The following is a 27,395-nucleotide window of genomic DNA, read 5'->3' as shown; positions in this document are numbered from 1 at the left end:
TTGCTCTATATTCTGCGCTTCCGTGTTCATCAATAAGTAACTCTTTTGTCAGAACTTGACTCGCATACGGACGTTGCCGAAAACCAGTTATTATAGTTTTAAATATGGATATTTTTCTTACAAAAACCCATCGCTTCACTTCAGAAGGCCTTTATTAACCCCCTGGAGCCATATGGATTACTTTTATGATGGATGGATGCACTTTTCAGATATTGAGAATTAAGAAAAATGTCTTGGCAGTGGTACCAACCATTGAAATTTCAGTGTCATGACAGCCCAACACTGTTGTTGGATAACGCTCTTTAACCCTCATATTCACCAATCAATCTGGTTTCATTTGTTAACCAACACTGGCCCGTCTTCCTCTCCTTCAGCCGCCTGATATCCATTGATTGCCACATGTGATCTGTTGACTGAGTTTTTTCATTGTAGAGGTATATTTGAGTGCTATATAAGCATTTAACACAAGCTTTGACAAAAGAGGCAAAAGGGCGACTTGACAGGTCTTAGATTTTCCTGTGAGATAACGTAAATTACACTCAAGCTCTTGAGACTCAGGCAGGCATGCTGACCAAACGACCTTCAGCGGGGTTAATTCATAATGCCCAGTACACAAGAGAGGAATGGAGTGGACTTTGATAAAAATCTACTCTCAGACAAGGGAAAAGTAAGGGCTGGAGAGAAAGGAATAAACGAATTAGGCCAGATAACCCACTGCTCTGACTGCACTTTGTGAGCAAATGCTATGGCAGAAATGGGTGGAGAACAAGAGCAGCAGAGCCCTAAGTGCACTTTCATCCATTACTCCATCCAGCTGCACAAATGAGGAACTTTAGAGAAATGGCACAACAATAATGTGAAGGTTAAAGGAAATGGACAAAATATAGGCTTGTACGGAGTGGAATTTCTCAGAACCAAACTTCAAATGTACAGTTCAATATCTGTTGAGTCAGAAATTGTTCTCAGAGGTTCGATCTATGAGTCTCAAAGAGAAAAACCACTAACTTGAGTCAGGTTTTAAAAGAGCATCCGATCAATAACCTACAATGAAAGAAAAAAACAGAAAAAGACTACAAAGAAGTGAATGAATGATGTCTTCTCAGATCCATAAAGTATGTATGAGGAAAAACCCTGATGATGATTAACAAGTGATTTTTTTCAAAGTGATTTATAACTTTGAATTTTTATCCCTGTGGGATTTCTACACTGTAAAAAATATATATATATTTTTCAAAGTTGAGTGCTTTTTACAAGAAAGTACAATTTCAGTTTCTCTACTTCCCAAATTTCACTTTTATTTCAGCTTGTTACTTGGGTTTCTGTAATTATTTGCAAAATTTACTAGCAGTTTCTGTGTGAAAACTAAAATTTAAAAAGAAAAATTAAAGTAAATCCTACATCATTTTTCCCCAATGCATTTTACACATAATTAATCAGGGAAACAAAAACAGTGACTATATTTAAATTTACCGAAAGAAGAATACACAGTGTTGCCAGAGGGTAGCTGTACAGTTGTTAAGGACTTTACTAGGAATGCACAATATATCGGCCGATGTATTAAAGCCGATAAATAATGGGTTATTTCCTTCAGCCGAGACACTTCACATGCGCACTGTTCACCATGATGGTTTTGAATTGCTTGAAATATGATTGGAGTCACTTCAAAAAGAAAAATACAGTTAAGTGCAACATTTGTGTAGCACAAATCTGTCATATAGGCCACATAAAATTAGAATTAGACAATATAACATCATTCTAATTGTGTGCTTGGGACATGGCTTTTAAAAGGTGAGACTTTTGTTTTTGTAATCAGAAATTATATAAAAAAAAAAAATTATGTAAAATTTGGATTTAGATTTATCGGCCAATATATTGGTTATCAGCCTTCAAATATAAAGAATTATCAGTTATCAGTATCAGCCAAAATTTTCATATCAGGGCATCCCTAGTAGACTTGTGCCGATATTTGGTAATGCGATAAATCGCGATAATGAATAAGCACGATATTGTAATCGTCAGCACTTCAGAATACCATAAATAACAATTTTTTACCAATTATTAATTTTTTATAAGGCAATTAAGAATACTTTACACATCAATCGTATAAAATGCTCAACACCGCTGTATTGTGCGTCAAAAAGACACACGCTCAGATGTAAACAATCCCAACGTGCACGAGAAGCACATGGCGGAACCAGTGAAGGAGACGAGCTGAATGAAAGTGCGCGTTCACTCTCTGACAGCAGAGGGCGCCGATGGAACAGCAGCGTGCGGCGGTTACCATGGAAACCCTGCAAACAAAGTAACTGCGCTAGTGAAGTTTTTAAAATGCTTCAAACAGCCATTCATTTTTTTGTAATCTCAGTGTTGGTCATCACAACACCAAATACTGAATACTTAAAAAAGACTTAAAGGATATTTATTTTCAAACCTAAACATTTTTATATTTTAATCTGGACTACAACATGCCCTAATGATTAGAAATGTTCTGATTATTTGTTATTGTTCAGTAAAACTTACAGCTTCATTAGTTAACATGTTAATTCATTATCACTAAACTGACAATAAAAATACTTATAAAGTATTAATTATTATTAATTAATGTTAATTTCTTAGTTACTATTTAATAACATTACTAAAATCAAAATAACTTATTTAATGGACCTGAGATAAAACTAACAATGATCAGTTGTGTTTCTAAACTAACATTAACAAAAAATAACACTTTCTGTAACAAATGTAGCTATTGCTCAATCTTAGTTAATGCATTAAATAGAGTAAAGTGTTATCTGTTGTTAATTCTTTTGCATTTTAATCTGTTTGAAAATTTCAGTCAGAGTTGTTTTTGTTTTATTACAAAAAGATTTCTTAAAACTGTTAAACTATGACAAAAATGGTTTTGCAACTTATTTTAATATCGTGATAATACCGTATACCGTGATAAAAGCTTCATCAATTAATCGCAACATGAAAATTTGATACCGTCACATGTCTAATCCCTAGTCTTTACCATGGTTTAATACAGTTATTCAATATTCTGTATTGCTTTATCATCTGGTCACAAGTAACAGCACACCTCTTTTAAACAAGTCGGATGACTTGATGCATCAATAGCGCAAACTGTGTGGGACGAGTTACGCTCCGGAGTTTAATACTTCAGATTAAGGGCTTTGAGGAAATGAATGATGTTTGCATTTATAAAGCACTACTAAATATGCAGCACTTGATATCTAGACATCTCTTTGAGCTAAATGCCCATATATCCCCTATGAGCTTGTCCAATTTATCCACCCAAACGCTCCATGAATATAGCAGCAGACCCAGTCTTGATTAACAATTCTACTCATCCACATACTCTAATAAGCTTTTTTTGCTTCTCAGACAAACTGTAATTACTCTATTCAACATCACTTTATTTAATAAAAAAAATTATAAAAAAAAAACTCTGGTGGTCTGAAAAAACTGCCACAGACTCATGTCATAAAACAACAGTAAAGTGGAAGAAGAGGTGACCACTGGGTTTTCCATCATCCTGTAGCATACAAGCCAAGGACATACATTTTTACACAGATTTTACAAATGCAATTACAATCATGAATGCCTCACCTATCATTTATATTTCTGCTTGGTAGTTGGTAAGACACTTTTACTGAGGAATAATTTCTGTGGTAAAAAAAAAAAAAAAAAAAGGTTAATTGAAAGGAAACAGACAGGACACATGGAGACATTCTGTTCTAGATAGGCAAACATATTATGTTGCCTTTTAGGATAACTTGTTCCACAAAAATATAAAGCAGCACAACTGTTTTCAACATTGAGAATAATAATAGCCTAATAAATGTTTCTTGAGCAGCAAATTAGCATATTAGAATGATTTCTGAAGGATCATCTGACACTGAAGACTGAAAAATTCAGCTTTGCATTACAGGAATAGATTCCACTTTAAAATATACATAATATTAAGGTTTTTACTGTATTTTTGATCAACTAAATGCAGGTAACCTTCTGAATGGTAGTTTATGTGAACACACCCAAAGAAACGTGTCTGATCACGATAGGATGAACCTAAAAACTCTGATTATACAGGGCGTCCTTAAGACCGATTAGTCAACTAGTCATTCAGACAACTCACCGACTAGACAGTTTTGAAAATAGGTACTGAAACTTTAGTAGGCGGTCTGCAGCAAGATCAATGCCATGGTCCACAATTTATACATCACAATAAAAACGTGACTGCATATGTTTGTTTAACAAAAGCGAAGGCCTGTTATTTTGATTTATGAATCAGTAAATTGACATACAGATTCTGCCGCTGCTATGCAGGCTTAGGCTGACTCAGGTGACCCTATCGTGCCCCAAGAACACACCCTATTACTCAGCTAATTGTGTGAGACAGACAACAGCATCCGCCGAAATAGACCTCTTAAACGTCCGCCGATCATTCATCATTATCAGTGTTCTGCAGTGTTTGTGGTTTAGTGAAGCTGAACTAGAGGATTCAGTGAAGAGCGAGACGCAGGCTCAGTCTCTGTTTGTACGGCTAAAGCACAAGCATTGCTGTGTTCCTGAGAGATGTAAGGAATACCTCAGGGGCCTCTCCATTTTCATACAGCTGATCCTGTTCGACCGCTCAACTCAGATGTGCGTGTACATACCTGCTCCTATTTCGCCATCATGGCGGTTGTTGGCACGCATCAGTCTTAAAACTACACATGTAAACAAGTCCGACCAATATGGATTTTTTGGGAACTATATCAATTACAATATTATGGTGAAAACGCCGCTGACTGGTTTTCTGAAATTCTGAGTTAAATACAGTGTAAAGAATTGTTGGTTTAACTTAAAGTAAGTTGCCTTAAAATTGTGAGTTCATTGGAGTTAAAAATTTTAGTTAATACAATTAAGGCGATTGGTTTAAATCAACAGGAACTCAAAATATCATGTTATCTGAACCACATTAATTTGTTGATCTAAGTGATCAGACTTTTGTCTGTCAGGCAAAAAATAAAATAAAATAATTAAAAAACAAAATAAAAATAAAATAATTTGGATTCATAAGATTTTTCAAAAGTCTTTTTTGAAAGTCTCTTATGCTCACCAAGACTACATTTATTTGATCAAAAATACAGTAAAAAAGTAATATTGTGAAACATCATTACAATTTGAATGTTTCCATTTTAATATATTTTAAAATGTGATTTATTCCTGTTTAAAGCTGTATTTTCAGCATCATTACTCCAGTCTTTAGTGTCACATGATCCATCAGAAATCATCCTAATATGCTGAATCACTGCTCAAGAAACATTTCATTACTTATTATTATCAATGTTGGAAACAGTTGTGCTGCTTAGTATTTTAGTGCAAACTTTTTTCATGATTCTTTGATGAATAGAAAGTTCAAAAGAACAGCATTTATTTAAAATGGAAATTTAACATTATACAGTAAAATGTCACTTTACTATCAATTTAATGCACCATTGCTGAATAAAAGTATTAAAAAAATAATAATAAATAAAAAAAAAAAAAAAAAACATACTGATCTCAAAGTCAGTTCATTTTTTTTGTTTTGATTAAAGCCGATAAAGAGAGTGAAACAATTCTAAGGCCAACTACAGTTCAAGTTCATGTTGTGTCAGAAAAACGACTGTAACCATGAGACATGGACAACCATGACAGAATGGAGATTCTACTCTGAGCTGATCACGTCCTCAGACTCAGAAATTATTAGTTTCTATAGCAACGCTCATAACACCAAACAGATCCATCTGCAGCTTTGTTGTTGACCACAGCAAAACACTTAATCTTTACATTAAAAAGCATTCTACACTTCAGCAAAATCTTGCAACAGCAAAATTATTTTTCTGACCCACTTTTTTCTCCATCAAGTAAAATAAGCATTCACCATGTTAACATGCAAAACATACTGCAAACAAGACAAGACCCAAAATAATTACAGATTCATAAACCCATGCAAAGATTATCACAAAAATCACGTAGCGGAACAGCGGCGAACGATACAGGCAGACAATATATGGGTCATGCTTTATGAACAACTGAGCCCTCAAATCTCAATGTTGTGTGAAGTAAGAAAAGAGAGGGAAGTGGAGGAAGGAAAAACTTTCACAGGCAAATGAACCTTGTGCCTTATCTGATCGAACGAATGTGGCTACAGGCGTTCGCGATGGAGGGTGGAATGATTGCTCTATCTAAACGGTCTTGCCCAGGCATAAATAAACAAAGACATGCCGAGGAAAACACAAACACACACCCACAAGGAGTTCTGGGCGTCTGGTGGCTGCATTGTGTGAGGTGCGGGCGCTACACGCCGAACACAAAAGAACTCAAACCTGACTGCAGTGACAACACAGCCGCGGCATTTATCAGCCATGGCATGTCTGCCTGACAGCACCTCCCTCCTTCACACACAGACATTAATGCTTTTCTATCCGGCTGAGCGTGTGCGCGCGAGAGGAAGTGAGCGGAGCGGACACTGAATATATATTCATTTGCATGCAGGCACATGAACTAAGTGTCTCTGGTGAGGAAGATAAGGGCTTCTTTCTTTCAACTATGTATATGTGAGTGACAGGAAAAGAGACAGAATGAGAGAAGAGAGATGTGTTTTGGGCCTAGCAAAGGACGCGTCGCTGTAGGCAATCATTGGACGGGTGCGTGTATGTGCGTCGGGACCTAGGATGCACAAAGCAACTGCGACAAAAGCTAAGCAGCATAAATATCAAAGCTGTGCTCTGCGGCTAACTGACCAAAGCGAATGCAAGACAAATGTTTTCTTGAAGAGCGCAAGCTCTAGACGCAGCTGTGCACTTAAAGAAATCAAAATTATAGCTCTGCGACATTCAGACCTTGTCTGATGTCTTGAAAACATCCATACTCTATAGCATAGATCTAAACGTTGACCAAATTAGTGACTAGTCTTTTTCTTTCAGGAAAACAGACCAAAAATATTGATGAGTCATCCTGCACTATACAAATTATTTGTCCAATCAAATGCTCTCTAGAGCGGAAAACTCCCTCCTGTCGGTGCCGATAGCCTCGTGGGCAGCACCGTCATATAATGCCGTTGCACTTCGGACGACCCGAGTTCGAGTCCCGGCTCGCGGACCTTTCCCGATCCCATCCCCCTCTCTCTTTCACTCTATATCTATAACAAAGGCAAAAATAATACATCTTAAAAAAAAAAAGAGAGGAAAAAGTCTCTTCTACTAACTCCACCTGCACCTGACTAGCGTGTAACAAATTATACAGCAATGATACACCATGGCAAGATCCTATCACACTTCAACGCCTGATCAAAAACATAGCACACTATTGTGATATCTTGCTCTAGCAAATCAAAACCTTTTCTTAACCCGTTACCACTACGTTAGTAGGCAAAGCTGTTAGCTGAAGGCTAACTGACAACAAAAAGACAGACAAATGTTGTTGACAATTTTAATATGTAATTTAAAAAGCCTGTTCTAGCTAATCAAAAGATCTTTGCTTAAACAGTTAATGCTATGCTAAACCAGTAGGCTAAGCTATAAGCTTGCTAATCGAAGGCCAACTGAAAAGCAAATATTTAAAATGAACATTAGGCTTTGGTAATATAATGTGATATATAATTTTCTATCTAATGAAAAGAGATTTTTAGAAACAGTTAACAGTCTAAGCTGTTAGTCTGATAATCGAAGGCCAACTGGAAACAAAAAAAGAAATGTATAATAAGACCATTTAGCTTTGGTAATATAATGTGATGTTATTTTCTAGATAATCAAATGAACTTTCCTGAACCACTAGAAAACAAAGAACGGGAAAATGTTTCATTTGACCATTTTAGCTTTGGCTACGGAATATTTTTGATAAAAAGAGCTTTTCTAAACCAGTTAACACTGTGCTAATGTGCTTAATACAAGGCAAATGTTTAATTTGACCATTTTATCTTTAATAATTGAATGTTGTGCACATAACTAAAGCCTATATTTTAGCTTTAGTAATGCAATGTGCAAATAACTAAAGCCTATTAGCAATTTAAAACAAAAAAATGACCCAACGGGAAATAAACTGCACAGAAAACAGCACACATCCAGAGAGCTCAAGGTATCCTTAAGGAACTGCACTAATGCATTATGCCTGACTTTTGCTGTCATCCCTAATCAAAATAGGGTACGATTTCTTCTGCCAAGTCTGCTGCTAGAGCCAACAGTTATTGAGAGTAGCAGGGACAAAACGGCAATTCATTGTAGCGTTCTCGGCAACGATGAACGGCAGCACCATTCAATTGCTGTGCCAGAGCTGCAGATCTAGGGAGGATAGAGGAGGGGTACTGACTGAGAGGCCGCGCTGATCTTGGCTCGGTTCAGGGAAGGTTCTGTGGGGCAAAAACAATCTAGACACGGTAAGTACAGCTTAGCAGAGCTAGCAGGATTTGTAGTGGTCTTTAAGTGAGTCTGGGCAAGGGGACAGTAATCCAGGGGATGATGGGATACGTTAAGGGAGGATTGAAGAAGAGGTAGAAGAGCTAGCAGTGCCTCTGGGCCAAGGGAAGCTCAAAAAGGAGTCATTTTGCATACTTTTAGGCCTACAAATCTTTGGAAGATCGGTCCCATTCTGAGTGTGTCTGAATGCTGGTCATGTAACTTGCATAGCCAGACCTTCAGACTAACAGCAGAAGGTCTGGACTATCACAGCTTTCATTAGACAAGGACCACCCGAGAGGATGTTTGACTGACATGTAATGCAACTAGGGCTGACCGATATATCGCATGCGATTGTCACGCGCATTTCGTCAGTAAAGCCGGTTCCCTGATTACCACTAAATCACCATCACCTGCTTTCAAATGGAGCACCATTTAATAGACAGAGCCGTAGTTCACTGACAAGCCACGCAATATCGCGTTCATTATCAAAGACGATTCATCTGTGATAATGAAGGCGATATTGTGTAGCTTGTCAGTGATCTATGGTTCTGTCTATTAAATGCCGTTCCATTTGAAAGGGAACCGGCTTTACTGACGAAATGCGCATGACAATCGCATGCGATATATAGGTCAGCCCTAAATGCAACCAATCACAGTTCGTTTTGTTCCACGTCATGTTTAAGGGCATGCAAATGTAAAGTCAATGCCCCTACAATAACAGACCGGCGTGCATCTAATAAGTTATTAATTGAAGAACGTTGTGCAAGTTTACTGCAACAATGGAGCCACGAACTTCACATAGTTTTGAAAATCCAGCATTTAGTTGATCCTGGTAAGTGCTGGAAGTTGTGAATGGTACCCTAATTCTGAACCCTACGGTACCACTTTTTTGGGTACCTTCCGCTGGGGTACCAAGCACAACAGTACCGCTACCAAAAGGCAGGAGCTACACTCACTGCAGAATGTTGATTAGTTGACAGAGAATCATCACTTCCCCGTGCTACAAGGGGAAAAACAACACAATACCGTTGCAACACAATGTGTATTTTTCGCTTGTTTTTCCTTGCAGACTTCAGCCTTTGCTCAAGCAAAGATGCTGTATGTCCTTCATTGCTGCTTACGGTCACTTTCCTTTTCATGCGAGAATGACGTCTTTCGCTACTTTCCAGCATACACCATGCCTATCAAGTAAGGGTACTGTTGGCGGTGAAAACACAAGCCGGATCAGGGTTTACCATCCCAAGTTGTACTGTACTCTCTTCTTTATCTTTATTTGCACTGCTTTGCAGTGTTTTTCTATGCAAGCATGCTCTAGATCTGGGGTGCCCAATCCTGATCTTGGAGATTTACCATAATGCAAACCTCAGGTCCAACTCTGATCAAATACAAATGAACCAGCTAATTAAGATCTTCAGGAGCACTTCATAATGAATTGGGCACCCATCCACTAGATGGTCGTATCTGATCTTTGCGCTTGTGTCTTTTGCATTTCTTTTGTCTCATGCATGACACAGCATTCTAAAAACGCAGCTGAGATGAAAGTGCACTAGTATTAAGAGCTGCAGTGTTGCACAAAGTTTGCTCTGAGAATTTGATCAAATTGTTCAAGGCCACTCACACAAGCGGGTAGATCCAGCTAATACATATTAACTAATCCAGCTAATACATATTAACCTGAGCAGGCGGTCAGAGCGGCAAGTAAACATGTTGTAATTCTGATTAAACAGGGCAGTCAGGGTCATGAACAGCGCTGAGAGACGACTGGACTCTAATCGCAGTAGAAAAAAAATGTTTGATATTAATACTTGATATAAAACTGCACTGTAAACACACGGTACAACTCCTCTGGCATAATACAACTGTAACTTTCATGAAACCATTCAAAAAGGTCTCTGCACCTTTTCCCAACTTTTGATCTTTTTTTTTTTTAGAAACATACTTGCTACACAATTTTCTTTTTATTCTGAACCGCCGGTGATCCGTTTCTGGATGATACGGTTTCGGCATTTGGAAATTCAGCTCATTCCTCAAGCTCTGTGAGACAAGAGGTCACTTTCTCCAAGCTCTCTTTGAACCGCGACTCTTCCCAAGCCCGCAGTCCATTCAAGCAGCCAAACAAAACAGCCCTGAGCACTCTGGAGTCTAATCAACAACTTCCACCCAGCCATCACACTTCCAGGCTCCCTGCAGTTGGACAGGCACAAAGAAACTTTGGGTAGGAAAGAGAGGAAACGGGTTGGAGAGAGACAGGCCTGCAAACAAAAGCTTCAGGTGAGAAAGAGCACGGCAGAAAGCAGACAGACAGTTAAAGAGAGCGGAGCTCATTGAAGTTTCAGGAAAAAGGAAGGAAGTAGCGGGAGAGAGAGAGCGAGGAGCCATTAACATTAAGAGCTCATTTTACCTTTAGAAAACACTTTGCCCAAGCAAGACCCTGATGTAACAACCAAACGGACGACTGCAATTAACCAAGGCCACTTATGTTCTGAATTAAGGCATCATCTAACCTACAGCGGCCTATCGATTAAACAGCAGTACAATGCCTGCCTCATTGAACCACCCAGGGTTGCAATAACACAAGAACTTTGAGCATCGCTGATTGCATAGACCATTATTTTGTCTGTGGCTTTGACTAAATTAGCCTGTGAAACTTGAGCGAGATGAACTTGATAACGGAGGAGTTGTAAGATAATTAAACAACGCAGTTCAGGATTTAACATGGCACAACGTAATTGTTGTACATGTAATTATCCATTACTTAAAGCAAAGCAGTGTGTAATGACACATCAAGAACTGGGAGGATGAAGAATGCTGATGACTGTGACGAATGCCTGTTTTATTGTCCGCCATGCCAAAAAATTAGAGCCCGTTCAGACAGAAGTTAAGCATTCGTTCAAATTCTGAACACAAATGAAGATCTTTTTGATGAAATCTGAGAGATTTCTGTCCCTCCATTGACAGCTACGCAACTGACACACAAGAACAAACCACTTCCGGAAGAGGCATAGCCAATGTTTTTGTAAGTTATTCATGTTCGGTTGAGCTTCTGCTTATTTTCACTGATCAATGTTTGTAAATAAAAGCCTAAATTAAATCTTTTATTCATAAAAATTTGGACTATACAGCTCGATTCATATGGATTAATTTTATGATCTTTTTGAAGAGTCAAAGTGTTTGTTGCAAAGGCAGTCAATGGAGGGACAGAAATCTCTCAGATTTCATCAAAGATCTTCATTTGTGTTCCGAAGATGAACGAAAGTCCTAGAATGACATGAGGGTGAGTAAATGACGACAAAATTTTCATTTTTGGGTGAACTAACCCTTTAAGGTTTTACACTATTTTTCAAGAAATGTTTAAGCGGTGTTATGTGGTGTAACCAAGAAAAATATATTTTATTTTATTTGAATACACGCGAGTGTGCACATTTTTATTTAGATTAAAGGGATGTTATCGCCCTCATGTCATTCAAAAACTATAAGAATTCTGGGTAACACTATGGTTACACTTTATTTTAAGGTCTCAGTATTACAGTGTAATAAATTCATTTAAGTACTGAGTAATAATAATTAACTGCATGTACTTACTATAGGTTTAGGATGAGGGATTGTTTCAGAGTTAATTGCATGCAATTATGCATAATTTCTCATTATTACTATAGTAACTACATGTAACGTGTAACACTAAAATAAAGTGTTACCCATTAAGGCATTAATATCTGCTTTATAAGTACTAATAAACAACCAATATAGTAAAATGTAAGCTAATAAGCAACTAGTTAAAAGTGTGAATTGAACCCTAAAATAAAGCGTTACCATTATTATTACTCAGTACTTAAATGTTTAATTGTACTGTAACACAGACACCAATAAAGTATTTATTTAAAGCAAATTCTGTTCATCTTCAGAACAAAAAAGGAAGATATTTTTAATATTGCCATCTTATTTTTGTCTATTCACTGACAAGTCCATGCAACTAAAACTTTCACACATCAAGAAGTACAAAAAACACACTGAAAACATTTTTAGGTTAACAATCCCTTTAATTTTTTAAAATAAAGTTTATATTTAATGACTGTTTAATAATGAAAAAAATATTATATATACACCTTGAATGCATTTGAGTGTACACATCTTAATCATTAATATTAAGTTTTATCTTTTTTTCTTTTCAAGGTAAAAAGCAATTTAAAATTTAACCATAATAATTTATTTATGATAAAAAAACATTATGAATTATGCAGAAATATCATTAAGCTTCTGGGTAAGTCAGATTATCTGATATTTTAAGAGACTTACTGAGTTATGAGGCAAGGCCATAACCATGTCTTGAACATTTTTTGTTTTGTTTTATTTTTTTTTGCATGAAAGCGGGGGAGGGTGTTAATTAAAGGATCAAAATGGATTTAAGGGAATTAAGAAAAAAATTATGGTAAAAGTTCCAAGTCTATTATAGTTAAAGTAATTGATTTAAACTATTTGCAAATAATAGTAATTCACTCTTATTTGTATGTCTAATATGTAAAAACAAATGTTTTTGTGGCACATTCAGTTATGAATTACATTAATCATGTAAATTATAGTATATTTTTAATTCAAAATGGTGACATTTGATAAAGTTGAGTAGTTTGCATCACTGGATATTACTGTCAGTCGCTGAACACTTCTATCGTAAAGCACGTCAAATATTAAACGTTTAGCTACTTACATCTTACTAAGCACCCTTTCTGTTGAAACTAAAGCGTGGCGTTGGAATTCACACTCGTCTTCTTTGACTTGATTGGCCATCTTGATAATTTTGTCATTGATGAGTGGTGTTAGACCAGTATGGCAAACCAGCCATTTTTTGGTTGTACCACATGACCTTGATTTTTCTTGCCACCAAAAATATAGCAAATTGAATTTTAATTGAGAAATGAAAAACATGCTCATCATATTCAAATTAATAAGCATGAGCACTAGAAGTAGGGATGCTACTTCTAGTGCTAAACATCTAAATACGGGTGTTTGGAAAGGTGTGAGCCAATGAAGAATCTAGTGATTCACACTATAACACTTTCTAAGTGTTCTGGAGAGTATTTGATAGGCCTGGTGAATGTCATTACCATGAGAGTGAGCATTCCAGAAGCACAAAAATCAGCCTGGGGTCTCAGGGGTGGAACATTTACACATATACACACACCCCACTGCTCAGGGAGCGAACACATAGTCTAGGTTATGCACATACAAGGGCACTGGGATGGCTCCAGGCTGCAGGAACTGAGGAATGTGGGTAAAATTCAGGGGGGATGGGTCAACTGCAGCTAACTGAAGCAATAGTGTGTCAGCGAAAGAGGAAAATAGAGAGGGAGAGTTCGAACAGGCAAAGTAGGAATGAAAAGCACAATAGGAAACCAAGAAGGGAATCTGGTGAAACAGATACAGGCTGCAGTTCATGCAGGGGTCGAGAGAAAAACATCTATTCACTGTCATCAGCAACTTAAAGGTGCTGTGAAAGGTTCAGCTGATTAAGAGATATTAACCACTTGTTTGTCAGTAATTCAGTAACTGTTTATTAGCAGTTTTGAAGCACGCACTTGTTGCAGGGAAAAAACTTACCGGATATAAAGCTGCTTCTGCAAATTGACTGATATTGCTTTAGTCATGGCCAATGCCGATACTGATGATTATGTTTCCAATGATAAGTTGCTTTCTGACAAGTTTGGGGTCAGTAAGATTTTTCTTTTTAAAAGAATTTTATTAAGCATAGATGCATAAAATTCACAAAAGAGACAGTAAAGACATTTATAATGTGACAAAAGATAAATGCTGTTCTTTTGAATCCTGAAATTTTTAGAAAAAAATAACTTCGACATTGATAATAATAATAATGTTTCTTGAGTGGCAAATCAGCATATTAGAATGATTTTTGAAGGATCATGTGACACTGAAGACTGGAGAAATTATGCTGAAAATTCAGCTTTGCATCAAATAAATAAATTACATTTTAAAATATATTAAAATAGAAAACAATTAAATTAAATTGTAATATTACTGTTTGCACTGTATTTTGATCAAACAAATGCAGCCTTGGTGAGCATAAGAGACTTGTTTTAAAATAATTTAAATAATTAGTGCTGTCAATCAATCAATCGCACATTTTTTCTGTAATTAATTGCGATTAAAAACATAGGAGTTTTTTATATTTTTATATTGTAATAATTTAAGTTACTCTCCAAAGAAACAACTTGCAGGCAGCATATTTTAAATATTTGTGTGATGGCATCTTTTTATGAATGAAGACCAGTAACACTGATACTAATACTGGTACTGATGTCTCTATGAAAATGATTTTTTAAACCTTAATTATAGACATTCAACATTTATTAGGCTTTAAAAAATAACTTTTAATTTAAGTGAACGTAAAACAATCTTCACATAAACCCATTATAATAAATGTCATATTTGCCTGTGGCCTTCCTACTTGTCTAACAGGTAGGAAATATACAGAAATTGAATAAAACTATCAACAATGTCACCAAAGAAGTGTGTGTTTAGTTGTGAGGGAAAGATAACCTTGCTTCCCAAAGAACCCAGCATTAAGTGGAGCTGAGAGTTTTGAGCTCACACATTAATTGATGCGCTCTCGATATTTGATATTAAAATAACCATAGAAACTGATAGTTGCAATCACCTTTTTATTGGTTAAAATGAATGGAGAATATCGCATATTTTTCCATGGCTGTTCGAGCCCTCAGGATAGGCGCTTATGGTTTTATAAACAAGGCCCAGTTCCACGCTGGATTTACAGATCGTTTGAAACTAAAAGATGGAGCGGTCACAGTGGTAATGATCCCGGTCATGAGTCGGAACTGCAGGTGGTGAGTAAAACGACTTCAAATGTCTGTTTTGTTGGCAATAGGCGCCTAAGTGCATATAACGTAAACAACACGAATGTAGGTAATTCATAAATTCATTATTCATCATTCACTATATACGCTATATTCATTATAGTGATTCAAAAGTTATCCATGGATAATGCGATGGTGTATTGTGTGTTTAAACACAGTTTTTTAGCTGACCATTGATAGCTTGCAGACGATCTCTGCACAAAATCTGCGCATACTCGTGATAGCTCGTCACTCTTTAGCTCTGCTCACACGGCACACCTCCAGGCGTTCGGCTGTTTTCGGAAAGACTCAGTACAGCGTATGTATCTTTTATAAATATGATAAAATTAAAGACTTTTTGGAGATATGAAGGATGCACTACTACTTTAAAAGTACTCAAGATTAACATGAGATTGGCAGAAACCTTTATAATAATAATATTAGAAGAAGAAGAAGGAAGAAGAAGAAGGAAGAAGAAGAAGAAGGAAGAAGAAGAAGAAGAAGGAAGAAGAAGAAGAAGGAAGAAGAAGAAGAAGAAGGAAGAAGGAGAAAGAAGAAGAAGAAGAAGAAGAAGGAAGAAGGAGAAAGAAGAAGAAGAAGAAGGAAGAAGAAGAAGAAGAAGGAAGAAGAAGAAGGAAGAAGAAGAAGAAGAAAGAAGAAGAAGAAGGAAGAAGAAGAAGAAAGAAGAAGAAGAAGAAGAAGAAGAAGAAGAAGAAGAAGAAAGAAGAAGAAGAAGAAGAAGAAGAAGAAGAAGGAAGAAGAAGAAGAAGGAAGAAGGAGAAGAAGAAGAAGAAGAAGGAAGAAGAAAGAAGAAGGAAGAAGAAGAAAGAAGAAGAAGAAGAAGAAGAAGAAGAAGAAGAAGAAGAAGAAGAAGAAGAAGAAGAAGAAGAAGGAAGAAGGAAGAAGAAGGAAGGAGGAAGAAGAAGAAGAAGAAGAAGAAGAAGGAAGAAGAAGAAGAACTATTGTTTAAGGTTTAATTTTAAGATACCTCACTGGAGTGATTTTTTGTTTGTTTGTTTTTTTAAGAAATATAAATTAATTAGAAGCTTTTTTCATCCTTCACCTCAGTTTCTGTAGCTCTACACACAACCAAAAACCATGGTGATCAGAAGACACCAGTATGCAGTACAAAGCGAACACTACCTAACGTTGCAATCACATTCAAGCATAGTTAAGTAGACATCATAGTCCTTCTGCAGGTCCAACACTCTCAGTAGATGAGTAGCAGCTGATTTTCCAAATGCCAGTAACTAGCAATGAAGTGCATTTCAAGGGTTAAATTTTGTCTTCGCACACACACATATTGTTAATATGCATGCAAAACCATCGCCCTGCAATGCCTCGGTGAAGTGTCTGGGAAAACATGGCCCTCTGCCCTGCCACTGCCAAACAGTCCTGCACTGCGAAAATTAGCGAACCGCTAATGCATTCCAAAACAAGGAGAAATCACAGACCTCCTACACTCCTCTCTGAAACATAAAGCTTAAAAACCTCCTAATTTTCTGCCCTTCACCCACAAGGTCCATTCATTCTGCACATCCTCTCCACCAGGCAGACATTTTCAAGACTGCCCATCTATCGCTTCCATCATCATCCAATTCCACGCAGTGAAATAGTGGGATGTGATTTGGGCGCTTAACTTCATTAGCTATGCCTCAGTCTGGGGCCCGTAGATTATGACTAATTAATCAGCTTACCGTGGCTTAAACATCACTACACAGAAAGGAAGAGCCTTATCTGTCAACACGCTAAAAAGATTTCACTCCCGTCATCTTTTCTTTCCTTAACGCGCACGACACAAATTCCTCCTCTCCGCATCCTTTGTTGCCCAAAGATTAGCTTGACACACGCAAGCGGCAGCAACATAACCAGCTGGAATGGACGCCGCAACTTGGCTGAACGTTTGTGCCTCCGAGGCGGAGATGTGAGCCGTATTGTGTGCCGGAGGTTCTCTTGTATGCTATTGATATGCTGTGTTAAGAAAGAAAGAGAACAAGGAATCAAACCGCTTGGCTGGGAGACTAGTAGGGACCTATGAAATCTGCTTTGTTTTTTCCCAAATTCCATGTCCATTTGCATTTTTTCTGTATTCCATTTTACAGTTTAATTTAATCTAATCAATTGAATTCATAAAATTGAACAAATAAGATACATTTATCTTTGTTTTTTCCCCAAATTCCATTTTATGGTTTACTGCATTCCGTGTGTTTCAGAGCATGTGAGCAGAGCAGTAATATTTCCATTTTAAAAAACGGTATTATTATTATTACTTTGAGAAGCACATTCTGCTGTATACTAGTAATATATATTTCATGTCAATTTGTTCAAGTTAAAGGGTTAGTTCACCCCAAAATGAAAATTGTCATTTACTCACCCTCATGTCGTTCCTAACCAACAAGACTTTTGATCATCTTCGAAACACAAATTAAGATATTTTTAATGAAATCTAAGAGATTTCTGTCCCTCCATTGACAGTCTACGCAACTACCACTTTGACACTTCAAAAAGTTCATAAAGAGATCATAAAACTAATTCATATGAACTGAGCGGTTTAGTCGAATTTTTTTGAAGCATCACAATCATTTTATATGATAAACAGGCATTTATTCACATTTAAACATTTAACAACACAAACATCAGATATGTTAAAGAAGCTCAAGCATGTTTGCTTGACGTGTGAGAACCAATGAGGTTCATTCTTCTGTTTATGTTCGCTGATCAATGTTTACGGTCACTTTATGAACTTTTTGAAGCGACAAAGTGGTAGTCGAGTGGAACGTTAATGGAGGGACAGAAATCTCTCATTTCATTTAAAATATCTTCATTTGTGTTCTGAAGATGGACGAAAGTCTTACGAGTTTAGAACGAAATGAGGGTGAGTGAATGTTTGGGTGAACTATCCCTTTAAAACAAACATTTATTTTGATAGGTTGTCGTGAAGAACTGAGATTCTGTGTATATGATACAGTGTTTCCCACTCATTAACCATGATTAACTATGATTAACGATTCTGGTGGCCCACCATAGTCTAACTTGTCCCGCCTGTTTCACAATGAACCAAAAATGTTTTTACACCTCTCATAACATATGGGCCCAGTTTCACAGACATGGCTTAGATTAAGCCAGAATTAATTCAATTAGGACATTTAAGTAGCGGGTTAAAATATGTTAGTGCAAGTTGATTTCATTTAAAACAGCATAAACATGCATTTTAGTCTGTGACTACCTTAAGCCTAGTCTGTGAAACCAGGGGATAAGGTTGTATTATATTTGGGTAATAATAATACTAATATACAATTATTATTAGTAGTAGTAGTAGTAGTAGCATTATCGTTGTTGATTGGCTTTCTCAATCACTTGTGTGAATGTTATGCAAACATTATATCATGACTAAAAAGGTCTGAGTCCACTTTAAAATCAATGCAAAGACTGTTCAATTTGTACACTGAATAAGGGTTGGAGCTCTTAACAAAAACTCTCAAAGTGTACCAGATTTGTCACATTTAACTTTAAAATGTACAATATTTTCTTATGGTGGAGCTATAGTCCCCTATAGAGGGACCGAGGTCAACCCCCCATAGTCTCACAAAATCCTGTTAAACTGTGATATGATGATAGATTTATCAAATTTATGATGAAATGCTGGTGAAGTGACTCAGCATTATACAGTAAATTCCATGTTTATGACTGTATTCCACAATTACGTCTGTTTTCTGCACTGCGTTAAGTTAACATATCAAAGACATCAAGGAGTGCTAATGGTAACGCTAGACCGAGGTGGTATTTACAGACAACAGGTGAATTCAAAAGACCTGAGGCAGAGTAGGTCTGTAATTAGATCAATTAAATGGGAGGCAGTAAAAGGTGCACCTTGTGACAGCAGAGGCGGGAAAGCGTGGGGCGTCTCTTGCGCCAGTTGTCGTAGTTTAACCCAGACGCATAATCATGGCGTATTTATGCCTCCGCTGAAGTTCACTGACAGAGTCTTGTCATAGGTTTGGAGTCTGTTTGCAGCGCTAGGCGAGATTCCTCGCTCTGAGGCGGGGCAAGGCGAGGCGAGGCGAGGCATGCAGAGACCCCCCCAAAAGCAACCCATAGTGTTTCACAGTTGGACGATACCTGTTGACATCACCCAGCCCTGCTGAAACCAGAGTAGCTGCTTCCTGTGAACTGGTCTGTCCGGTTCATCCACAAAAATGAGAAATAGACTTCCTACACTCAGTATTCTCTGTTTTCCCCATAATACTGATCATTGAACGGTATTTAATCTGATGGGGTGCCACAGTGCAAGCTAAAATGCAACAACCACCTCAGGTCGACGACATACAAGAGTGCCCATGATAAAGGGAAAATGTAAAACTGGTCACACCACATGACTTTAGCAGACAAATATTTTTCAAACATTCATAACTTATTAATGTTAAGTTATTCTTCGTTATATCAGGACAGTCATATGACCCTAGTCTTGCATAGCCAGACTGATGGCAGAAGTTCTGGAATCCATCGCAGCTTTTGGTGGCCAAGGACCACCCAGAGTCCATCTGATTGACATGTAAAGCAACCAATCACAGTTTGTCATGTTTGGGGCATGAAAATGTAAATATGATGTCCCTACCATAACAGGCAGACGTGCATCTAATTAATTATACACTCAAGAACGTTTACTGCAACAATGGCACCGCAAACTTCACAATTTTGACAATCCAACATTTAGTTGATCCTGATAAGTGCCCATTGTCACAGCTGTAAACAAGACAGCTTTCTTTTTCCATGAGGGGGTTTGCCCTCACGACAGCTTTGTTTCCAGGGGGACCGTTAAATAACGCAACACACACGTCTCCCGGAAATCCGGTAGAATTCTATCAATCAAAGGATGACTTCGAAACCCCAAAGTGTTTCCCATTTTGTGTGCCTTATTCATCAGACCTTCAGCCAATGTGAAAGTCTGTGAGCATGATGCTTGTGGCTAACATCACCCTGGGCCTGACATTTTTACTTTTTTGATTTTTTAGTGAAAAACGTGTAAATCAATTAAACAGGTTAGTAAAATAATCTGTGATTCAGTCTGAATCATTCAAATAGCTCACTCACAGAGACATTTTAAGGTATTTTTGAATTACACAGGATAAAAAAAAAAACAGCTTAATTTCATTGACTCCTCTCATCAAATAACAAGACACCAAATACAAGGTTTTGAGATGATGGACGAGTAGGAATAGATTGAGGAAGGGAGGGGAGAAGAGAAAGTAAACAGGATCTGTAATAATTTGCACATTCATGCATCAGGGCTTATGCCAATTTGTCAGATCAGTGGACGGACGCTGAGCACAGTTCATCAACCTCGCCCCATTCCAATGAAGACACAGCTTGCAGCGCCAAACAAGACCATCATAGACTCACAAGCACCACCGGGCCTTTAGTCAACCTGTTCAAAAAGCAGCACATCTGCAAAGCACAGTGCTGACGACACGAGAACCAAACAGAAGGAGAGAGAGAACATCAGATAAGAGGGGATTTGTCCTACCCTGCAACAGTAATTTAACAAACCGATTCTCCTGAAGCCCATCAGTCCAGATATGTGTGAGATTAGATGAGTCAGTCAGTGCCCGACTTTAACACGGCCAATCGCAGGCTGCCTCTCTGCGCTGACTCTAGGCTACCTCTACTAATCAAACTCGAGAGAGAGACAGAGAGAGAGAGAGAGAAAGGAAAAAAAAAAAAAAAATTGAGGAGATTAAAATGAACACCATTATTCTCATGTTTCCCTCCAGGAAAGCACCAGACTGTTGAGTGTGTGATCTGAAGATTTGCCGTTTGTAATCGCTTGCGCTCTCACCTCTTCCTCTTTTGATCCCGGTTACGTTCATTGGTTTGTTTGGTTTCCTTGTTCCACCCTGCAGGTAGTCAAGTACCCATAATGCCCATCAAAACTGTCTCTGCAATCCTCTCTGCGTGCAGGATTTCTGTCTCGCTGCATACATGAGATTACCTCTCTTTTTTCCCCAGTCAATGTCAAAATCTTCCTGAGGCAGAGTGTCGCTCATTGACAAACAGATCTGGACATGTCGTTTCAGACAAAAAAAAAAAAAACACCAGAAACCAGGCCTTTGGATACATTCTCCAATAAGAGGAACTAGATTTTGAAATTTTCTGAAGAAAATGTGAGTGTCGCTTACACACGCAGCTCACTCCCATGATGCTACTATGTTATGTGATTTCTAGCGTGTTGCTACTCTAGAAAATTGCTAGCTGGTTGCTTAATGGCTAAACTTGAAGCTAGTTTATGACATTAAATCAATAGCAAGATGTTAGCTCTGCTAGTTTTTAAATTATATAATTTTTCAGGTTTCTATTGATTGAATTCACAATGTAAGTACCCATATTATGTACATTTGAGTGAAATGGATTATCGAAAAAAGAAATACATAAATACCAGAATACATGTTTCCTCATGTATGCATCTCGTAGGTTTAACCATTTGGCTTTAATTTCGTCCGCTGCACAACATACAACAGTAAATAAGATAAATAAAGTTTGCTACTACACTGAAAAAAATAAGAGTGTGTGTAATAAAGTCAAACTGCAATCTAAAGTGGATTTTGATTAAATAATAGGCAGACGTGCATTATTTGTAGTGTTTTATAATAAACTAAATGCTACACCTGCTTAGCATTTCTCATGTAAGCATTTCTCATTCTTTACTGTTATAAAAATATCCAGAGCCACATAAAAAACACAAAGAACAAATATCATTGCATATTTATATCTCTCGGTTGTTTATGTGCGGAACCGTGCAGCACTCAGAACGAGGAAATGAACACAACGTCGTCAAACGGAAGGGCAGGAGGTATGATCACATAATATGATTGACAGCTCTAGAGCGAATGAGCTCTCTTAGTCATAACACATGCACAGAAGAAAACTGCTCGGGTAAGCTCAAATCTAATTGGACAGCTCGATTCATCGCAAGGTGACAGGAAAAAAAAAATTAATAACTTAGGTAGCTGTTAATGAGTACCTAACTAGTAGTAACACTGCTTTCCAGTGTTACTGTTAACTAAAACTATTAAAAATAACTTTTGTTAATAAAATAATAATGTTCCCTTTCATTTAGGGTCAAATTCTCACTATTAGCTAACTATTTACTATGACTTTTACCTCAAACTCCCAATTACTGCTTATTAATTAGTTAATAAGGTAGTAGTTAAAGGGATAGTTCACCCAAAAATGGAAATTATCCCATGGTTTACTCAACCCTCAAGTCATCCTAGGTGTATATGACTATCTTCTTTCAGACAAACACAGTCAGGGATATACTTAAAAATATCCTGGCTCTTCCATGCTTTTTAATGGTAGTGAATGGGGGTGTGATTTTGAACCCCAAATAAGTGCATCCATCCATCATAATTAATAATGAAGGTTAATAAAGGCCTTCTGAAGCAAAGCGATGCATTTTTCTGAGAAAAATATCTATATTTAAAACTTTATATAGTAAAATAATTAACTTCTGTATATGGAAAGTCATATGGATTATTTTTATGATTAATGGATGCACTTTTTTGGGCTTCAAAATCATTATAAAGCTTGGAAGAGCCAGGATATTTTGAAATATCTCCCCAATTGTGTTTGTCTGAAAGAAGATAGACATACACCTAGCATGGTTTGAGGGAAAGTAAATCATGGGATAATTTTTGGGTGAACTAACCCTTTAAGTTTAGGTATTGGGTAGGGTTAAGGGATAGTTCACCCAAAAATGAAAATTTTATATTTATCTGCTTACCACCAGGGCATCCAAGATGTAGGTGATTTTTGCTTCTTCAGTAGAGCACAAATTATGATTTTTAACTCCAACCGTTGCCGTCTGTCAGTCATATAATGCATTTCAATGGGAACACAATCTATAAGAGTAAAAAAAACATGACAGACAAATCCAAATTTAATCCTGCGGCTTGTGACGACACACTGATGTCCTAAGACACGAAACGATCGGTTTGTGCGAGAAAACGAACAGTATTTATATCATTTTTTACCTCTAAAACACCACTATGTCCAACTGCATTCCACATCCGGTTAGTGAGGTCAAAAAACGCATACTGATAACGGAACTGATGCCTCGTGCTTTGCTTCAATGAGTGCAAGAGATCACTTCCATTGCCAGAGCGCGATCAGACCTCACTAACTGAGTGCTGAACGCAGTTGGACATAGTGGTGTTTTGAAGGTAAAAAATTAACCGGATGTGGAGGGCAGTTGGACATTGTTTTAGAGGTAAAAAAATGATATAAATACTGTTCGTTTCTCGCACAAACGATCGTTTCGTGTCTTAAGATATCAATGCATCGTCACGAGCCGCAGGAATAAATTTGGATTTGTCGTGTTTTTTTTTTTGATTGTGTTCCCATTGACATGCATTATACGACTGACAGACTGCAACGGCTGGAGTTAAAAATCATCCTTTGTGTTCTACTGAAGAAACAAAGTCTTGGATGCCCTGGGGGTAAGCAGATAAACATCAAATTTTTATTTTTGGGTGAACTATCCCTTTAAGGGATGTAGAATATGGTCATGCACAATAAGGCATTAATATGTGCTTTATAAGTACTAATAAACACCCAATATCCTAGTAATATGCAAGCTAATAAGCAACTAGTTCATAGTGAGAATTGGACCCTAAACTAAAAGTGTTAACATAATAATATATATATATAACAGTCAAAAAAAGCCCACCACCAAGACTTTATGATATTTTAGTATAGATATAGTAATGAACTTTCACCAATTTCTTCATCCACCAGGCATAAATCATACATCTGTCCACTCATAATAGCATGCCTCTAATCAACAAGTTGCATGATTTAAGGAATCATTCATGTCTGTGGCACAGACGGTTACACTCTGAATGTTCAACACTTAGTTATGAAAACATATGGGCAATAGAAACAGTGATACTTATCTTAGCAAACACCACTAATAATTGAAAAAGTGGGGTGTAAAGCAGCTGCGCAGCCAGAGGAGCAGGGCGATGACATCAGAGGGCGGTGATTTCCAGAGAACTGGCACGACGGCTACAGTCGACATTCCAAAGGTCAAGGCATCGCAGCAAAGCCAAAGGTACATTTTTGTAAGCTATGCCCACACCACAGGGGAATGGTTAACAAACAAAAGCCCCACGCTCCCCCAGGGCCCAGACAGGATCCCAGAGCAAAGTCACAGAGATCCTGCATCTGTCTTTAAAAAAAAAAAAAAAAAAAAAAAAAACAGAGCCAGTTTCCTCCTGGACTGCACTAAACCCAACGCAGACTAATTTCTCCCAAGGACCCCTTACTCACTGAGGGCCAGATTAGGGTTCCTCTCACCCCTGACCCTATGGAGAGAGAGAGAGACGGGGGCCTTGGATTTGCTTGGGTGGATTTGCACAAAGCCTGCTCCATGGGACACCGCAGGAAATGCGAGATTACAGTGTGTTTTTGCGCTCTCTCTGAAACATCCTCGTTTATTTGGTTTACACGGAGGCTAGTCACAAACGTAATGAGGAGAAATGCATGTTGACAACATGTCTCAGAGTGTTCACATCGTGACTCATCCAATCTGGATTGGTTATGTCAACAGACAAAGCAGGCGTCCGTCTTCTGCAGTGGCCTCGTATTTAAGTTCTCCTATCAAACATGCGGCGTAGAAAAACAACAAGAGTCGGGCAGTACCGGACCAACAGCATTCCTCTGCTAATGCGCTTTAAACTGACAAGGTACCTGCATTCCCCAGAAATTCAGCATGGTATTTCGTCAAAACCACAAACTATCATTCTTAGATAGTGCATGTTGAGAACAGCATATAAACCAGTAAGTTGCTCCACAACCCAGACCATATTTTGAGTTCTAGGGCTAATGAGGGTTCATGATATGGAAAACCTATTACAACACATGCATTCATGTAACACATGGTTTTGAAAAAAAACATTTTCATACATCAGTTTCAATTAAATGACTATAAAGTCATGTGGTGTAACCGTCAAAACTACAACTAACTTTGTTAAAGCGATAGTTCACCCAAAAATGAAAATTCTGTCATCATTTACTCACCCTCAGGTTGTTCCAAACCTGTATAAATTTCTTTGTTCTGTTGAACACAGAGGAAGATAGTTTGAAGAACGTTTGTAACCAGGCTGCTTTGGGGCACCATTGACTTCCATAGCAGAAAAAAAAAAATACTATGGAAGTCAGTAGTGCCCCAAAAATGTTCAGTTTCCCACATTCTTCAAAACATCTTCCATTGTGTTCAACAGAACAAAGAAATTTATACAGGTTTGGAACAACCTGAGGGTCAATAATTGTTATTTTGGGGTGAACTATCCCTTTAATTGAAATAAAGCTGAAATGATGAAATAAAATAAACTATTATTATTATTATTTGAACTGAAATAAAATAAGTTAAATTACTATTACTATAACTGAAATAAATATATATTAAAGCTAAATAAAAGATGGTAACCACCAAGTAAAAGCAATACCATATTTTCCTTACACCTTGAGTGTATCATTACTTTTAAAAGGTAAAAAGTATGTTTTGCAAATATCATTGAATTTCCATTCATAAATATTGGGGATGCACCGATATGAACATTTTGGCAGATACCGATAACCAATAATTATTTATATTTAAAAGCCGATAAACGATATATTGGCTGATAAATCTAAGTCAAACCTTTTCTATAATTTGGGATATAATTTATATATTTTTTTTTAAATATAATTTCTGATTACAAAAACAAAAGTCTCACAATTTAAAGCCATGTCCAAAGCACACAATTATAATGTTCTCATTATAATTTCATGTAGCCTATGACAGATTTGCAGTGCACAAATGTTGCACTATATTTTACTTTTTGAAGTGATTCCAATCATATTTCAAGCAATTCAGAACCATCATGGCAAACACATCTGAAGTGTTTTAGCTAAAGGAAATAATCCATTATTTATCGGATTTAATACAATCAGCCAAATTTTCTTATCCTGCCGATAACGATAACATTAAAAATCTATATCAGCCGATACCGATATGATGGCCGATATATTGTGCATCCCAAATAAATATAATTATGCTTCTAGGGAGTTGCACCACATGACATTTTAAAACCTGAACAAACCTTACCTTGTCACAAATAAGTCATATTATGTGATATTTTAAGAGAGTTATTGACTTAGAGTGGTCTTCTTTATGATATAATTTCTTATTTTACCTTTGTTCCTGTTTTTAGGTTATGTTGTACCTCATATATTGAATATTATTTAAAAGTGAATCATTTTATTATTACTAAAGTACTGAAGGCCTTTTTTCGATATATCAGGACAATTGTATCATTTCTGACATTTTTGAGTTTATATCCCTCCGAAAATAAATTTAAAATTACATTCAGTAATCACTCAAAATGTGTATTCAAATCAATGCATGTATATATATTTCAAATAAATCAATAGGATCAGGACGTCATTGACCGTCTTACTGGATTTCAACAAAACAGGTTCTTATCTAAGGGCTATTTTTTTTTTTTGTTTGTTTATAGTCACTCATTTCCCTCCTGAATAGTTTTTAATTTTGCTTGCACTTCACAATTGACTCTCAAGATAAAGATCAATCCCTACAAGCCAACATAAAACAAGGCCCTAAAAATTGATTCAAGTAACATATAGATTTACAAAAGGTGCAATAACTCTCCCATCACATGTCTTAAAGTTAATAACTATTATTACAGTGGGAGTGAGGTTGAGAGTGCTCCTGACATTTGAAGTAATTGTTCTTCGAGCTCTAGTAGTCCCTGAAGCAAAGGTCGTGACGTTCCTGTGCGTCGCCTTGGATTCTGACAAGCCATCTGCTTGACACCGAGGCCGACTACGATCGTTTTTTAAATGCTATACATGGAGCAAGAGATCAAAATATCAGGGACGGATTCCAAAGAGGCAACAAATCATCCTATTTCAAAAAACTATGCTGGTGTGATGATACGACAAGCTCTGGAGGGTTTCACTTCTAGCCAGATTGCACAGATAACCGTTTAGTAACTGGAAGTAGAACTAAATAAACACAAATCTATTTCCTCTTGTGAGAAGCCATATGGAAGTG

At 37.1% G+C, this 27,395-nt stretch overlaps 1 protein-coding gene across 5 annotated transcripts in view; it reads right to left on the bottom strand.

The window, feature by feature from the left end:
* arhgap35a (Rho GTPase activating protein 35a) overlaps window positions 1–27,395 on the bottom strand; it is a 96,450-nt gene that overhangs the window by 54,484 nt on the left and 14,571 nt on the right. The window contains exon 2 of one of the 5 annotated variants that reach the window (XM_067365910.1): window positions 3,607–3,663. The exons of 2 other annotated variants lie outside the window; for them this stretch is intronic. The gene's annotated coding sequence lies outside the window, so the exon portion shown is untranslated. Of the gene's footprint in view, window positions 1–3,606; window positions 3,664–20,804; window positions 21,793–27,395 lie in introns of those variants that run through there. 2 more of the 5 variants (XM_067365911.1, XM_067365912.1) reach the window with 2 other exon arrangements.

This window comes from Chanodichthys erythropterus, chromosome 17 (assembly GCF_024489055.1).
Source record: "Chanodichthys erythropterus isolate Z2021 chromosome 17, ASM2448905v1, whole genome shotgun sequence".
Taxonomy (NCBI): domain Eukaryota; kingdom Metazoa; phylum Chordata; class Actinopteri; order Cypriniformes; family Xenocyprididae; genus Chanodichthys; species Chanodichthys erythropterus.
Note: the sequence above shows the minus strand (reverse complement) of the source record. Positions and strands in the feature narration are given on the sequence as shown.